The 19,524-nt window shown below is 37.6% G+C and overlaps 1 pseudogene; it reads left to right on the forward strand.

Moving 5' to 3' along the window:
- Nucleotides 1–19,524, forward strand: part of LOC120560403 — a 69,728-nt pseudogene that overhangs the window by 24,093 nt on the left and 26,111 nt on the right.

The following is a 19,524-nucleotide window of genomic DNA, read 5'->3' on the forward strand; positions in this document are numbered from 1 at the left end:
CATGCAACAGCTTTGGGCACCAAATAAAACAGCTGTTTTTTTTATTTTAATCCAAATATAAGCTCATCTTCTTATCACATAATTTTTACATTTTATCTCATAATTTTGACATTTTATCTCATCATTTTGACATTTGATCTCATCATTTTGACATTTTATCACATCATTTTGATATTTTATCACATCATTTTGACATTTTATCTCATAATTTTGACATTTTATCTCATAATTATGACATTTTATCTCATAATTATGACATTTTATCTCATCATTTTGACATTTTATCTCATAATTATGACATTTTATCACATCATTTTGACATTTTATCTCATCATTTTGACATTTTATCTCATAATTTTGATATTTTATCTCATCATTTTAACATTTTATCTCATCATTTTAACATTTTATCTCATAATTTTGATATTTTATCTCATAATTTTGACATTTTATCACATCATTTTGACATTTTATCACATCATTTTGACATTTTATCTCATCATTTTGACATTTTATCACATCATTTTGACATTTTATCTCATAATTTTGATATTTTATCTCATCATTTTGACATTTTATCTCATCATTTTGACATTTTATCTCATCATTTTGACATTTTATCTCATTATTTTGACATTGTATCTCATAATTTTGATATTTTATCTCATCATTTTAACATTTTATCTCATCATTTTGACATTTTATCACATCATTTTGACATTTTATCTCATCATTTTGACATTTTATCACATCATTTTGACATTTTATCTCATCATTTTGACATTTTATCACATCATTTTGACATTTTATCTCATAATTTTGACATTTTATCTCATCATTTTGACATTTTATCACATCATTTTGACATTTTATCTCATTTTGACATTTTATCACATCATTTTGACATTTTATCTCATAATTTCGATTTACCAAGGATATATTTTTATTATCAATCGATCTCTCTCAAGTTTTTCATAAAATCTTTTATTTTTCACTGGCTGGAATAGGCTTCCATAGTTATGTCTAGGGACAAAGGCGTTGGTCTTGTTTCAACAATGTTACCGGGGGTTCTGCAGGTCCACCCCCATGCATTTTTTGAGCGATAAACACACATTTTCTGCATTCTGGTGAATTTTTATGCAACAATTCGTGCCTTTTTTGCATCTATATACTGTGTGGTGCAAATGTCTTTTTTTATATTAAGGAAATAATTATTCTCCTGTGTTGTTCAGAACTTTCTGCATACTCAAAACATCACATGTGTTTGCAGCAGTTTTGCGAGTCAAATCACTGACAACTTAATCCCAATAATTAATAATAATCAGCTTTCTGGGGGGGCAGCTGTGGCTCAGTGGTAGAGAGGTCGCCTGCCAATTGGAAGGTTGGTAGTTCGATCCCTGGGCCTGCAGTCCCATGTCCAAGTGTCCTTGGGCAAGGGTCCTTAACCCTAACCATTACCTAATCTAGAGGTGTTGAAATTAATCAAATCATCGATGCATCGAATCGTGGACATGGACGATGCTGCATGGGCCGGCTCATAATCGATTATTTCTGTTTATAATGTAATGTAGGCCTGACAACATTTCTGTTTACATATTCTGGTATGTTTTGCACATTCAGGAAGTGCCATGTGCTCAGTGCTGTATAGTTTTATGTGTCCAATTTATTTAGTATCAGAGCACTGCAGAATGTTTGGTTGTTGAAGCTTGAAAAGCTATGAATTAAATATCCTACATGGCTTTAATAGAAACATTTATTTGATGCATCATGATATCGAATTGAATCGTGAAGATTCACACCTCTAGCTAGGGCTGGGCAATATATGGATATTATATCGTAATATCGTGATATGAGGCTAGATGTCGTCTTAGATTTTGGATTTTGTAATATCTTGATATGGCATAAGTGTATGTTCCTGGTTTTAAAGGCTGCATCACAGTAAAGTGATGAACTTTTCTGAACTTACCAGACTGTTCTAGCTGTTCTATTATCCCCACTTAGTCGTTATAGCCACATTGCTGATGATTACTTATCTAAAATGCAAGTGTGAAGATATTTTGTTAAAGCACCAGTTGTCATCCCTAAAATATCATCACAATATCGATATTGAGGTATTTGGTCAAGAATATTGTGATGTCTGATTTTCTCCATATCACCCAGCCCTACCTCTAGCCTAATCTTAGAGACGTTGGGGGCTTAAAACACCAAACACCGAACCCAGAGGTGCCCCCCATTGCTGTGCCATCGGAGTGTGACTGTGTGTGAACGGTTTAGGGCTGCCACCTCTTAGTCGATTAGTCGACTAATCGGTCGTTTTGGTCTTAGTCGACTAAGATTTCTTTAGTCGATTAGTCATTTTTTATGCTTATTCATGCTTAATTACTCATTTCCAAGAAACTTATGAGCACATTTATGGTAAACACAAGATTTAAAGTGGTGCTTTTGCAGGATTAATTGTGGAGAAACTCAGTGTTACAGATGGTTAATTAACTACATTTATATCGTGCTTTTCTAGTCTTAACCACCTCTCAAAGCACACAGCTCTGTCAATTACATCAACTAATCGATTAGTCGACAAAATCGTACAAGTGTTAGTCGACTAAGGAGTTCTTTATTCGAGGACAGCCCTAGAACGGTTCCTGTACGATGTAAAGGCGCTTTGAGTAGTCGTTAAGACTAGAAAAGCGCTGTATAACTACAGTCCATTTACATTTCTTACTGGGTGTAAACACGTTCTTCTTCTGCATCTCCTCCTTTTCAGTCATCACTTCCTCCTCCAACCGTGACTACACCGTCACCCCCCCCGGCGGCGGCGGCGCGCAGACCCGGAGCTACCAATGGCGCCAGACCATCGGCTTCCAGAGCTGCCCGCACGCCGAGGCGCCCGGCGGCGCGGCGCCCGCCACCCAGCAGCTCGCCGTGGACCAGATCTTCGTGATGTTCGACGCGGACAACCATCTGATCCGCTACGCCATGAGCAACAAGATCGGCTCGGTCCACAGTGAGTCTGCACCCCAAAAATAATCCTTTACTGGAAAAGGTAACGACATAAAAAAAAAACCCCAAAATTAATGAGAAACCAATAAAACTGTCACTACCCAAAGTGAGTAGAGTGCAGCTTTGAGTTGCGCATGCGTCACTTTGCGACAAGTAGCCTACAAGATGCTAACGGTGGTTTGAGCTAACGTTAGCAATCAAGTAGCTAGCCTACTATATGCTAATGGCGTTTTTAGCTAACGTTAGCAGTCAAACAATCATAAATAGCTAAAACGTTTTTGAAATGACTGCTAGCTACAAGTTAGCAATCAGACACAACATCAGCTGTCACTTGAATGGCGTTTTGAGCTAATGTTAGCAATCTAACAATCATAGAGAGCTAAAACGTTTTTGAAATGACTGCTAGCTACAAGTTAGCAATCACACACAAAGGCTGTCACTTGAATGGCGTTTTGAGCTAAAGTTAGCAACCAAACAATCATAGATGGCTAAAAAGTTTTTGAAATGACTGCTAGCTACAAGTTAGCAATCAAACACAACATCAGCTGTCACTTGAATGGCGTTTTGAGCTAAAGTTAGCAATCTAACAATCATAGAGAGCTAAAACGTTTTAGAAATGATTCCCATCTTCTGTTATTGTATGTAAAGAGAAAAGTTTATTATTTTACAGATTTCACAAATTTCAGTAAGACACGTTATGCCGTAAACAGTTTAAATCTGAGCATGCGCAACTCAAAGCTGCACACTACTCACTTTGGGTAGTGACAAAAACAACAGAAGTCTGAAATCCAAAAGGAGAAACCACTAAAATTAGCTTTAAAAAATATAATAACAAAAACTTAAATTAGTTAATAAGTTTCTGTAAATAAGCTGTGCGATAGACAAAGGAGAGCAACAAAGTGACAGTTTCCACCCATATATTTATATATTTGACCATATTTTAGGGCTGTGCAATTAATCGAAATTTAATCGTTATTATGATTTCGGCTCCCAACGATTACAAAAACAGAATAATCGAGAAAAACAATTATTCATTTTGCAAAGTAAACTCTTATTTGCTCTCGTGTGTTCTGAATGAAAAAAATAAAGTTTAAATAGGACAAGTTATGAAGGCAAATTTCACAGCTGTATGTTTTTTTTTTTTTTTTTTACTGTTGATTTATTATTATTATTATTAACTTTTTCCACTGTTTTTTAAAGTTGAATAATTGCTAAATCTTTCCAGAAGTTAACGAGTAATCGTGTCAAATTATCGTGATTTAAATATTGACCGAAATGTTTTTTTTTTTTTTCATAATCGAGCAGCCCTACCATATTTATGACCGCTCTTAAAGCAACAGTAGAGAACTTTTCCCGCTTCGGGTCCCCCTACAGGTTGGAAGTGGAATTGTCCATTACATTACATTACATTACATTAGACTACATTACATTACATTAAATTACATTAGACTACATTACATTACATTAAATTACATTACATTAAATTACATTACATTAAATTACATTAGACTACATTACATTACATTAAATTACATTAGACTACATTACATTAGACTACATTACATTACATTAAATTACATTAGACTACATTACATTACATTAGACTACATTACATTACATTACATTACATTAGACTACATTACATTACATTACATTAAATTACATTACATTAGACTACATTACATTACATTAGACTACATTACATTACATTAAATTACATTACATTACATTACATTAGACTACATTACATTACATTACATTAGACTACATTACATTACATTACATTACATTAGACTACATTACATTACATTACATTAGACTACATTACATTAAATTACATTAGACTACATTACATTACATTACATTACATTAGACTACATTACATTACATTACATTAGACTACATTACATTACATTAAATTACATTAGACTACATTACATTACATTACATTACATTAGACTACATTACATTACATTACATTAGACTACATTACATTACATTACATTAGACTACATTACATTACATTACATTAGACTACATTAGACTACATTACATTACATTACATTAGACTACATTACATTACATTACATTAAATTACATTAGACTACATTACATTACATTACATTAGACTACATTACATTACATTACATTACATTAGACTACATTACATTAAATTACATTAGACTACATTACATTACATTACATTACATTAGACTACATTACATTACATTACATTAGACTACATTACATTACATTAAATTACATTAGACTACATTACATTACATTACATTACATTAGACTACATTACATTACATTACATTAGACTACATTACATTACATTACATTAGACTACATTACATTACATTACATTAGACTACATTAGACTACATTACATTACATTACATTAGACTACATTACATTACATTACATTAAATTACATTAGACTACATTACATTACATTACATTAGACTACATTACATTAGACTACATTACATTACATTAGACTACACTACATTACATTACATTACATTACATTACATTACATTACATTACATTACATTACATTACATTAGACTACATTACATTACATTACATTACATTACATTAGACTACATTACATTACATTACATTAGACTACATTACATTACATTACATTAAATTACATTAGACTACATTACATTACATTACATTAGACTACATTACATTAGACTACATTACATTACATTACATTACATTACATTACATTACATTACATTAGACTACATTACATTACATTACATTAGACTACATTACATTACATTAAATTACATTAGACTACATTACATTACATTACATTAGACTACATTACATTACATTACATTAAATTACATTAGACTACATTACATTACATTACATTACATTAGACTACATTACATTACATTACATTACATTACATTAGACTACATTACATTACATTAGACTACATTACATTACATTACATTAGACTACATTACATTACATTACATTAAATTACATTAGACTATATTACATTAGACTACATTACATTAGACTACATTACATTACATTACATTACATTACATTACATTAGACTACATTACATTACATTACATTAGACTACATTACATTACATTACATTACATTACATTACATTAGACTACATTACATTACATTACATTACATTAGACTACATTACATTACATTACATTACATTAGACTACATTACATTACATTACATTACCGTATTTTCCGGACTATAAGTCGCATTTATTTAGAATGTTTTTTTATTTTTCTTCTCATCTGTCAACTACACAACAGCACCCAGAACACCAGGCTGAATACGGTAGGTGTCCGGTATGTTAACGTAACACATTAACAGTTATTGAACTATACAACAGCACCCAGAACAACTCGCTACCAGGGCGTGGAGCGTGGATGGATTAAAAGGCGTGGAGACGTAGCTGCACCGTTGACCAGCCCCTCCCGACTCCTTCCTCCAGCTCTCGCCATCTCGCTCTCAGCTCGCCATTAGCCGTTAGCCGATTAGCTTTCTCTGATTTCTTCACTGCAGTAAGAGTCTCCTTTTCTCCAGTCTCCCTCACAAGTTTCTCCCTCACTCCAGACTTTCTTTCTGCTGCTCCATTACCGTTTCCGGCTGCATATTCTACTACCTGCAGCTTGTTATCTCTTTTCTTTCTCAGTTGTCTTTAGCAGCAGCGTTCTAGTCGTCCCAAGCCTAGAGCGCCCTCTCGCGGCTGTAGACGGTGATGTTTTCAGTATGAATTAACATTTAAAAACATGTTAAATTATATATATTCTGATACATAAGTCGCACCTGACTGTAAGTCGCAGGACCAGCCAAAGTAGGGAAAACAGTGCGACTTATAGTCCGGAAAATACGGTACATTACATTATGCAAGTTTGCCAGATCGGGTAGCGCACATGTTTCAAACCCGAGGCCCGCGGGCCAAATCTGGCCACTCGCAGATTTTGGTATAACAATTTTTGTTCACAATCAATTTTGGCCCACCTACTTCTTGCCACTTTTTCTGACGTTTTTTGGCGCTTTATCCGACAATTGTTTCCCTTTTTTGTTTCCTTTTTGTTTTTTTTCTATGATGGCTGAGGAACTTTTTTTGGCTGTCATTTTCAGGGCTTTATGGGGACCAAACTGTGAATGCGACTATATGAGACATGCAGGAATACAGTCAAATATTTGACGTTTTTTTTTAAATTTTTAACCCAGAATGACAAAAAGCTGAAGACGACACGAGGCCTTCCTTCCTTCCTTCCTTCCTTCCTTCCTTCCTTCCTTCCTTCCTTCCTTCTACCGTCTTTTTCAGAGTTTTCTCTCCTTTTTCCATCAGCATTTAAGTGTTGGCTGTTGTTTAGTAGCTCTGTCGCTGACATCGCTTGTGCTGTTCCTCCTAAATCTGAATCGGTCCGTTTAAACTCATAGTCCTTGTTTAATTATATCCCCACTGCAAAGCACTGGGCGACCACACACCGAAAATGTGTCACTGCCACAGTACGGTACTCTCTGATGAACCTATCCATCGTCAGTGAAAGCAGGTACCGGTGGTTGGGGGTTGTATGTCATTCATTCATTCATTCATTCATTCAAACCTTTATTTAACCAGCAAAAAACTCTTTCACAAGAGGGTCCTGGCAAGTGGCAGCAGCTCGGTTTCAATAAATACAAAGACAACAACGAAATAAAAAACATAGACACACTTTCACTCATCATATTCGAACACCAATGTCATCATAAAGAAAATCTGGGTCCTAAATCAATTTAAAAAAACAATGACAGACAGACTGCCTTTCTGCAAGGTCTTTTAGGAAGCCTTTAAAAATGTGGTCAATGTAATGATGCACAAGTTGTGGGTGGACTCCAGGAAGAAGAGCTGTGGATACTACTGCCCCAAGCTAATGGAGATCCCAATAAATCTAATTCATAGAGACTTTGTTTTCTACCAAAAATGATCGCCGCTGGTCGGGAGGGGGAGGGGACGGGGGAGGTGGGTAATTTGGCTTAAACACACAATTCAAAGAGGGGAACGTTGTTAAACAAACGTTTGAGTTTGAGAGCCAGTGGTTTGTTGTGTGGTAGGCATCTCTGTACTGCACGTGTTCTGACACTAGACAGGACGTAAGTGCAGGCTGCCTCTGTGTTGTCGGATGGTTAGGGTCTCCTGGGGGGAGGGGGCGGACGATCAGAGCACAAACATGTCTGTGTTATTACCCGGAGGAATGCACCCAAACACGCCTCCGACAGTTCAGTGTTTGCAGTGGGACATCAGAGGAGGACAAACAGTAACCTGAGGCAGGCCCTGTATTTCCTCAGCTGTGAGAGGGTTGGCAGGGAGTGGGGGGGCTACCCAACCTGCGGACACAGTGGGGGGAGGGGGTAAGGGTTGGGGGGGAGGAGTGGGGGTTACCAACCTCCAGGACAGAGTGGGAGGGAGAGGGGTTAATGGGGGAGGGGGTGTTGATGGGATCATTGCCGGCAGGAGGAGTTACACAAGCAAACACAACTCAGCCGAGAGTTTGTTGCCAAAAAAAAAGTGGAACATCTGCGTCGTGTTTCCTGCGAGGAGGCGAACGTCTGAACAAGAGGACACGGACTCAGGGTCTTTGTCCACAGATGCATTCTGGGATAGTGGGGGGGAGAAACGCTCGGAGGTTACATACTAAGGAAAGCTCATTGTGGGACTGGCTCTAGTGGCTGTAATTCTGCACCAAGGCTGGATTTCGGGAAAGAGACTTCAGATACAGTATTAGGGGACCACTAAGGTCTATATAAAAGAGACTTCAGATACAGTATTAGGGGACCACTAAGGCCTATATAAAAGAGACTTCAGATACAGTATTAGGGGACCACTAAGGCCTATATAAAAGAGACTTCAGATACAGTATTAGGGGTGTATTAGGGGACCACTAAGGTCTATATAAAAGAGACTTCAGATACAGTTTAGGGACCACTAAGGTCTATATAAAAGAGACTTCAGATACAGTATTAGGGGACCACTAAGGTCTATATAAAAGAGACTTCAGATACAGTATTAGGGGACCACTAAGGCCTATATAAAAGAGACTTCAGATACAGTATTAGGGGACCACTAAGGTCTATATAAAAGGAGACTTCAGATACAGTATTAGGGGACCACTAAGGTCTACATAAAAGAGACTTCAGATACAGTATTAGGGACCACTAAGGGTTATATATAAAGAGACTTCAGATACAGTATTAGGGGACCACTAAGGCCTATATAAAAGAGACTTCAGATACAGTATTAGGGGACCACTAAGGTCTATATAAAGAGACTTCAGATACAGTATTAGGGGACCACTAAGGTCTATATAAAAGAGACTTCAGATACAGTATTAGGGACCAGTAAGGTCTATATAAAGAGACTTCAGATACAGTATTAGGGGACCACTAAGGTCTATATAAAGAGACTTCAGATACAGTATTAGGGGACCCCAAGGTCTATATAAAGAGACTTCAGATACAGTATTAGGGGACCACTAAGGTCTATATAAAGAGACTTCAGATACAGTATTAGGGGACCACTAAGGTCTATATAAAGAGACTTCAGATACAGTATTAGGGGACCACTAAGGTCTATATAAAAGAGACTTCAGATACAGTATTAGGGGACCACTAAGGTCTATATAAAAGAGACTTCAGATACAGTATTAGGGGACCACTAAGGTCTATATAAAAGAGACTTCAGATACAGTATTAGGGGACCACTAAGGCCTATATAAAAGAGACTTCAGATCCAGTATTAGTGGACCACTAAGGTCTATATAAAGAGACTTCAGATAGATAGTATAAGGGACCACTAAGGTCTATATAAAAGAGACTTCAGATACAGTATTAGGGGACCACTAAGGTCTATATAAAAGAGACTTCAGATACAGTATTAGGGGACCACTAAGGTCTATATAAAAGAGACTTCAGATACAGTATTAGGGGACCACTAAGGTCTATATAAAAGAGACTTCAGATACAGTATTAGGGGACCACTAAGGCCTATATAAAAGAGACTTCAGATACAGTATTAGTGGACCACTAAGGTCTATATAAAAGATACTTCAGATACAGTATTAGGGGACCATTAAGGTCTATATAAAGAGACTTCAGATACAGTATTAGGGGACCATTAAGGCCTATATAAAAGAGATTTCAGAGACAGTATTAGGGGACCACTGAGGTCTATATAAATGAGACTTCAGATACAGTATTAGGGGACCACTAAGGTCTATATAAAAGAGACTTCAGATACAGTATTAGGGGACCACTAAGGTCTATATAAAAGACTTCAGATACAGTATTAGTGGACCACTAAGGTCTATATAAAAGATACTTCAGATACAGTATTAGGGGACCATTAAGGTCTATATAAAGAGACTTCAGATACAGTATTAGGGGACCACTAAGGTCTATATAAAAGAGACTTCAGATACAGTATTAGGGGACCACTAAGGTTTATATAAAAGAGACTTCAGATCCAGTATTAGGGGACCACTAAGGTCTATATAAAAGAGACTTCAGATACAGTATTAGTGGACCACTAAGGTCTATATAAAAGAGACTTCAGATACAGTATTAGGGGACCACTAAGGTCTATATAAAAGAGACTTCAGATACAGTATTAGGGGACCACTAAGGTCTATATAAAAGATACTTCAGATACAGTATTAGGGGACCATTAAGGTCTATATAAAGAGACTTCAGATACAGTATTAGGGGACCATTAAGGCCTATATAAAAGAGATTTCAGAGACAGTATTAGGGGACCACTAAGGTCTATATAAAAGATACTTCAGATACAGTATTAGGGGACCACTGAGGTCTATATAAAAGAGACTTCAGATCCAGTATTAGGGGACCACTAAGGTCTATATAAAAGATACTTCAGATACAGTATTAGGGGACCATTAAGGTCTATATAAAGAGACTTCAGATACAGTATTAGGGGACCACTGAGGTCTATATAAAAGAGACTTCAGATACAGTATTAGGGGACCACTAAGGTCTATATAAAAGATACTTCAGATACAGTATTAGGGGACCATTAAGGTCTATATAAAGAGACTTCAGATACAGTATTAGGGGACCATTAAGGTCTATATAAAGAGACTTCAGATACAGTATTAGGGGACCATTAAGGCCTATATAAAAGAGATTTCAGAGACAGTATTAGGGGACCACTAAGGTCTATATAAAAGATACTTCAGATACAGTATTAGGGGACCATTAAGGCCTATATAAAAGATACTTCAGATACAGTATTAGGGGACCACTGAGGTCTATATAAAAGAGACTTCAGATACAGTATTAGGGGACCACTAAGGTCTATATAAAAGACTTCAGATACAGTATTAGGGGACAAGCGGTCTATATAAAAGAGACTTCAGATACAGTATTAAGGGGACCCTAAGGTGTATATAAAAGAGACTTCAGATACAGTATTAGGGGACCACTAAGGTCTATATAAAAGAGACTTCAGATACAGTATTAGGGGACCACTAAGGTCTATATAAAAGAGACTTCAGATACAGTATTAGGGGACCACTAAGGTCTATATAAAAGAGACTTCAGATACAGTATTAGGGGACCACTAAGGTCTATATAAAAGAGACTTCAGATACAGTATTAGGGGACCACTAAGGTCTATATAAAAGAGACTTCAGATACAGTATTAGGGGACCACTAAGGTCTATATAAAAGAGACTTCAGATACAGTATTAGGGGACCACTAAGGCCTATATAAAAGAGACTTCAGATACAGTATTAGGGGACCACTAAGGTCTATATAAAAGAGACTTCAGATACAGTATTAGGGGACCACTAAGGTCTATATAAAAGAGACTTCAGATACAGTATTAGGGGACCACTAAGGTCTATATAAAAGACTTCAGATACAGTATTAGGGGACCACTAAGGTCTATATAAAAGAGACTTCAGATACAGTATTAGGGGACCACTAAGGTCTATATAAAAGAGACTCTTCAGATACAGTATTAGGGGACCACTAAGGTCTATATAAAAAAAGAGGGCTAAGCTCCGGAAGGAGCTGCTAAATAGTCTCAGGAAGGAACTTGTTTTGGGGGAACGTTTGCACCCCGCTAAGAAAACGCCACATACAATATTACATGAAGATAACTGTTGACACGATACAGTAGAGCCCGACCGATAAAGGATTTTTAAGGCCGATACCGATATAAATATTTGGTGATTTAAAAATCCTTTATTCCGATAGATCGGCTAATATATATATATAAAAAAACAAACAAACATAACATTAGTTATTTATGAGTCCTCTAAAATAATACGATAATGCAGTTTTAAATAAACAACCTTTGTTTTATTGTCCCAACAGAACAGAGGAACATCAAAATATATTAAAGTTCTGATGAATAAAATGCATAAAAATGCAAACTTAAGATATGAAACTTAAAAAAAATCATATTGTTGCCAACAGGGAGGTTGTAGAGTAGAGCGCCCTCTGGTGGACAAACTCTGCTACGCCAACACTCACAGCACGGTTGAAGGGGGTTTCGTCCGTTTTTATTTTATTTTTTAAAAGTATTCAGAATCATTTATTTGTTCATTATAAATTATTCGGACGAATGAATATTTAAATAGAAAAAAATAAAAGAAATCGGCCATTATAAATGTCGATACCGATAGTTTGGAAAATGCCTAATATCGGCCAGATAATATCGTCTCTACAACACAGTGACGGCTGTCCCTCTCTGGTCGGTGAATGGTACGTTCTGTCAGGTCCAGTTAAAGGTCACGAGCTACACAGACAATACATATCCTTTAGGACATTTTATTGAATAAATTCTGAATTAAATTAGGCGGTGTGGCTCTACTCAGAGGAGAGGAGGAGCAGCATTTAGTTTAGTTTAGTTTATTTAGCAGGACAATGTGCAGTTACATTAAAAAGATGGCTGCACCAGATTTAGCTTTATGCTACTTTCCATCTGTAGTCCTCCACAATTATAATGACATAACAGAGTTGAGTTCATGAGAGTTGAGTTCATGACAAAAACAATAAAACAACAGGCCAAAAGTTTGGACACACCTTCTCATTCAATGTGTTTCCTTTTTATTTTCATGACTATTTACATTGTAGATTCTCACTGAAGGCATCAAAACTATGAATGAACACATATGGAATTATGTTCTTAACAAAAAAGTGTGAAATAACTGAAAACATGTCTTATATTTTAGATTCTTCAAAGTAGCCACCCTTTGCTTTTTATGATAACTCTGCAAACCCTTGGTGTTCTCTCAATGAGCTTCATGAGGTAGTCACCTGAAATGGTTTTACCTTCACAGGTGTGCTTTGTCAGGGTTCATTAGTGGAAGTTTTTCCCTTATTAATAAAAAAGCAAAGGGTGGCTACTTTGAAGAATCTAAAATATAAGACATGTTTTCAGTTATTTCACACTTTTTTGTTAAGTACATAATTCCATATGTGTTCATTCATAGTTTTGATGCCTTCAGTGAGAATCTACAATGTAAATAGTCATGAAAATAAAAAGGAAACGCATTGAATGAGAAGGTGTGTCCAAACTTTTGGCCCGTACTGTATATAAACAGAGCGGCAACGCTAACAGCTAACGTTAAACAGTGTAAAGTGTGACTGGATTTCACTGTGGAGGACTTCAACAGGATGTAACAGTCTGCTCTGCAGCGCAGCAGCAGCTGCCGCTGTCACAATTCATAGATATACAGTAGTAGTACTAGTAGTAGTACTAGTAGTACTACTAGTACTAGTAGTACTAGTAGTACTATGTTTATATGGTCGGAATTAAACAACACAGACGGTGAGTTCACTTAAAACAGGTAGCCTCGTGGTGCATTCACAGTAATTGTAAAATACCCTTTTCCCATCTGGGGTTCAACAGCAATTTACTGGTGAAATTATTGTTATTGTTATTGTTATAGTTATTACATTATTATTAAATCTTTAATGTTGACCATGGCCTTAGCAATAAACAAATCACTGACTGTTGTTTACTACCCTTATTTTTTTTCTTCTTATTTTTTTTTAACTTTATTGAAAAGTACCGGTTCAGGCACCGTTTAGGCACCGGCACCGTTTTAAAAGTATCGATTTAGCACCGGAATCAAAAAATAACAAACGATACCCAACCCTAATTAAGAGCCACTGTTATTCATTGGCTTTCAGTTCAAGGTGAGCTTTGACATCTGGACCTTATTCTTTTTCTACTGTCAGTTATTGTGTATTGTGTATCGTGCTTTGTTATCTCTTTGCTTTTTGGAGCTTGTTAAGCACTTTGGTCATTTATGGTTGTTTTTAAACGCGCTATAGAAATAAAATTGAACTGAACTGAACTGAAGGAGCAAACTAAAGCGGCTTTGAGTAGGGCGCCCTGTTGTGGTGCAGCCATTTAGGAGCGAGCGGAGTTGACCAGCTGATGAGACCGCGTTGTCGTCGGCCAATAGCGGTTAGCGTTCTGCCCGACGCTCTGACGCTCAAGTTTTTTCATTTTGTACGTTTCCCCAGGCGGCCTCCCAGAGCAGAACCCGTGTTTCACCGGCAGACACGGCTGCGACATCAACGCCGTGTGCCGGCCCGGCGACGGCCTCCACTTCACCTGCCAGTGTTCGACCGGGTTCACCGGAGATGGACGCTATTGCCACGGTAACACAATCCGCCCTGCACGCTCACACCTCCCGAGATATGAATACGCAGAGACGACGTGTGATGGCAGTAGTTGAGTAATGGCTTCCTGAACAAACAAGGTTTACAAAGAATAAAGGGCCGTCCGCACCAAGAACCAGAACTAGAACCAGAACTAGAACCGTAACTGATAACATTATGGGATGGATCCCTACAGAGATAGACCTTTTAGTTAAAGAGTAAGATCCTTTTAGTTTAACATGAAACGGCCCCGAAATCACCATCACCAAACTCCACCAGACTCCATGTAAATAATCAGGACTTTTAGTGTGTATAGAGCCAGCATATCTCCACCAGACTCCATGTTAATAATCAGGACGTTTAGCGTGTATAGAGCCAGCATATCTCCACCAGACTCCATGTAAATAATCAGGACTTTTAGTGTGTATAGAGCCAGCATATCTCCACACCCGACTCCATGTAAATAATCATAGGACTTTTAGTGTATAGAGCCAGCATATCTCCACCAGACTCCATGTAAATAATCAGGACTTTTAGCTGTGTATAGAGCCAGCATATCTCCACCAGACTCCATGTAAATAATCAGGACTTTTAGTGTGTATAGAGCCAGCATATCTCCACCAGACTCCATGTAAATAATCAGGACTTTTAGCGTGTATAGAGCCAGCATATCTCCACCAGACTCCATGTAAATAATCAGGACTTTTAGGTGTATAGAGCCAGCATATCTCCACCAGACTCCATGTAAATAATCAGGACTTTTAGTGTAGTATAGAGCCAGCATATCTCCACCAGACTCCATGTAAATAATCAGGACTTTTAGCGTGTATAGAGCCAGCATATCTCCACCAGACTCCATGTAAATAATCAGGACTTTTAGTGTGTATATAGAGCCAGCATATCTCCACCAGACTCCATGTAAATAATCAGGACTTTTACGTGTATAGAGCCAGCATATCTCCACCAGACTCCATGTAAATAATCAGGACTTTTAGCGTGTATAGAGCCAGCATATCTCCACCAGACTCCATGTAAATAATCAGGTCTCCAACGCTCATGACTGTATTTTTAAGGTGGTGTGTTACCTTTGACCCCCCCCCTGTTGATTCCTTCTTGAGTAAGTGTAAGAGATATGGATCAGTGACCTCTGACCATAATCAGTCTCAACTCCCGGGGGGGGTGTTTGTGTGGGGGTGGGGGGGGGGGGGGGGGGGTGTTGTGTGGTGGGTGTTATGGAATGTTTTAAATTTCTCATGTATTGGAAGGACTTGTTTGTTTTTGTTATGGAATGATGGAAGGAATGTAGTGATATGTTGTTTTTGTTTGTGTGTGTGTGTGTTTTTTGTGTTGTGTGTGTTTTGTGTTGTGTGTGTGTGTGTGTGTGTGTGTGTGTTATGATGTTGATGATGAGGTGAATGGTCATGATTGTGTTTGTATGGTTTTGTTTTTTTGTTTGTTTTTTTTTTGTTTGTTGTTTGTTGTGTGTTGTTTTTGTGTTTTGATGGACAGTATGTGTGTGTGTGTGTGTGTGTGAGTGTCTCTGTGTGTGTGTGTTTGTGTATGTGTGTGTATGTGTGTGTGTGTGTGTGTGTGTGTGTGTGTGTGTGTGAGTGTCTCTGTGTGTGTGTGTGTGTGTGTGTGTTTGAATAGCCCCTTGTTGCACATACAGATGTGACTTTCTGGTATCTGTAGTCCCTTAGAATAACGTTAGAAGGCAGCAGTGAGACTCCTCCTCTCCTGTTCCACCCGTAACGTAACGTGGCTAACATGTCGTCTGTCTCCCCCCCCCCACCCCCCCACCAGAGGAGACCCGCCCGGTGGACCACTGTCAGAGGGGAAGCCACGACTGCGACGCTGCCGACCGGCGCTCTGCAGCTACACCGGAGCCTCGGCGTTCGTCTGCTCCTGCCTGTCGGGGTTCGTGGGCGACGGCCGGGTGTGTCAGGGTGAGTCGAGATAACATCAAGACAAGCGCACGTGGATCGGGATGTAGGCTGCGAAAAGTAAGCGCGCAAAGATGCATATCGGAATGATAAAGTATGCGATGTGTAGAGAAGAGGGTGAGTGGCCAAAGAGGCCACTTATCAAGTAGGGCTGGGAATCAGCAGAGGCCTCACGATACGATATATCGCGATACTTAATGTCACGATACGATATCATCACGATACTTATGTCACGATACAATATCATTGCGATACTTATGTCACGATCATCACGATACTTATGTCACGATACGATTTCATCACGATACTTAATGTCACGATACGATATCATCGCGATACTTAATGTCACAATACAATATCATCACGGTACTTATGTCAAGATACGATATCATCGCGATACTTATGTCACGATACGATATCATCACGATACGATATCATCACGATACTTATGTCACGATACGATATCATAGCGATGCGATATCATCACGATACTTGTCACGATACGATATCATTGCGATACGATATCACGATACGATATTATCACGGTACTTAATGTCACGATACAATATCATCGCGATACTTATGTCAAGATACGTTCTGCATACTTTCACATATCGATATATCATCCATACTATCATATCATAACGATTCCATAATTGTCACATACTTACACCTATTATATTTATACTATATTACATCTTTTAACCATATCGGATACTTATGTCAAAACATTTGCGATACTTAATGTCACAATACATATCCATATTTATGTCAATGATACCATATTGTCACAACTTATGTCACGATACCATATCATCACGATATATGCACGATACGATATCATGGATACTAAGTACATCATAAATTACTATCAAAATTATTGCATCAATACTTTTTCACTTACACAATACAATTCATACTTACGCATACATATGGTACTTATAATGACAATATATGTATTATCTTAATCGGATATATATCACGAGATATCATATTATTCAGATACTTCTACAATACTTATGTCACGATCATTCTGAGCATAAGTTCTCAATGCTTATGACGATACATTCATACATATTGCATCTTCAGTACGATACTCTGACATATACACCATATTATATACATATACTGTCATAAAAACATTCCCACAGATAACATGTACTCCATCTTAATGCGATATGATACGATCGATATAGATACTTATCAAATAATATCTCCAATATTATCGATACATCGTTGCATACACGCAAGTTTATAAAAATCATATATGTCACGATACATATATATCTACGATTTGATCTACAGATACGATTCATCAAGAACTTATGTCACAATACAATATCATCACGATACTTATGTCGCGATACGATATCATCACGGTACTTAATGTCACGATACGATATCATCGCGATACTTATGTCACGATACGATATCATCGCGATATGATATCACGATGCGATATCATCACGATACTTATGTCACGATACGATATCATCACGATACTTATGTCACGGTACGATATCATCGCACTGCTTATGTCACGATACGATATCATCGCGGTACTTATGTCACGATACGCTATCATCACGATACTAATGTCACGATACGATATCATCGCGATATGATATCACGATGCGATATCATCACGATACTTATGTCACGATACGATATCATCACGATACTTATGTCACGGTACGATATCATCGCAATGCTTATGTCACGATACGATATCATCGCGGTACTTATGTCACGATACGCTATCATCGCGATACTAATGTCACGATACGATAATATTGCGATTTTAAAGATATTGCAATATTCTGCGATATATTACAATGTGTTTACCTTTTTTCCAACTTCAAATTCTTCCCAGTTTCAAATGATGTCCCCAAAAGGAAAACTTGTAGGAAACATCTGTTTTATCTAAAGATACATTTCTCTGTTTGTTCATCTCACTTCAATTTTATTGCTGCAAAATGTGATTGTCAAGCAGACAGACTGACCAACACATATATCATAAAAGACCCATACTTGGCATCTGTGTATCGATACAGTATTGCCACGAAAAATATTGCGATACTATGCTGTATCGATTTCCCCCCCCCCCACCCCTAGTATGAAGTGTTCAGTAGAGTGATGGCAGTGGGGGAAGAAGCTGTTCTTAACGTCTGGTTGTTGTTGTGCGCCGGGGCCTGACTAATGTCTGTGATTGGCTGTCGTAGAGACGCGCAGGGAAAACTCCACGTTACACCGAGACGGAGCCCACGTAGTCGGAGCCGGGACACAAACACAAAGATTTGTGCCGTAATGTTGAAGCGGCGTCTGCATGGACGGACTGCTGGTTTCTTCTTCTCTTGTTCAGCTGTCGCTCAGAGGGCCTGGTTGGTCGGTTACACAGCGTCGGGTGCTCCATGTACAAAACTAAACTGTGTATTTGGGAAGAGGACTTTGTGCAAGCTGAAGGCATCGAAAAAGAGCTTCGTGGCAGCAGGTTACTATCTCTTAACCCTTGTGTTGTCTTCCTGTCGACTGAGCAACTTTTGGTTTTTCTGGGTCAAAATTTTAAATTAGTTTTTTTTGGTCGCCACTATAGCTTTGGTCCGTTTTTTTCTCCACATTTGTCACTTGTTTCTCAAGCTTTTACGACATTTTTGAAGCTTTTTTTTCCCCCACGTTTTTTTTTGTCACTTTTTCCGATGTCTTTGTCGATTTCTTCTGCGCTTTATTTCAAGTTTTTGTTTTCGTCCCACGTTTTTGAAGCTTTTTTTCACCACATTTTCGTCACTTTTTCTGACGTTCTTTTATCATTTTTTTTTTCTCCAAATGCTTTAAAATTGAATAAAACACCCAAATTCAGTTAAAGTGGTGAACTGATCATTTATTTAACTTGT

The sequence above is a fragment of the Perca fluviatilis genome, chromosome 1 (assembly GCF_010015445.1).
Source record: "Perca fluviatilis chromosome 1, GENO_Pfluv_1.0, whole genome shotgun sequence".
Taxonomy (NCBI): domain Eukaryota; kingdom Metazoa; phylum Chordata; class Actinopteri; order Perciformes; family Percidae; genus Perca; species Perca fluviatilis.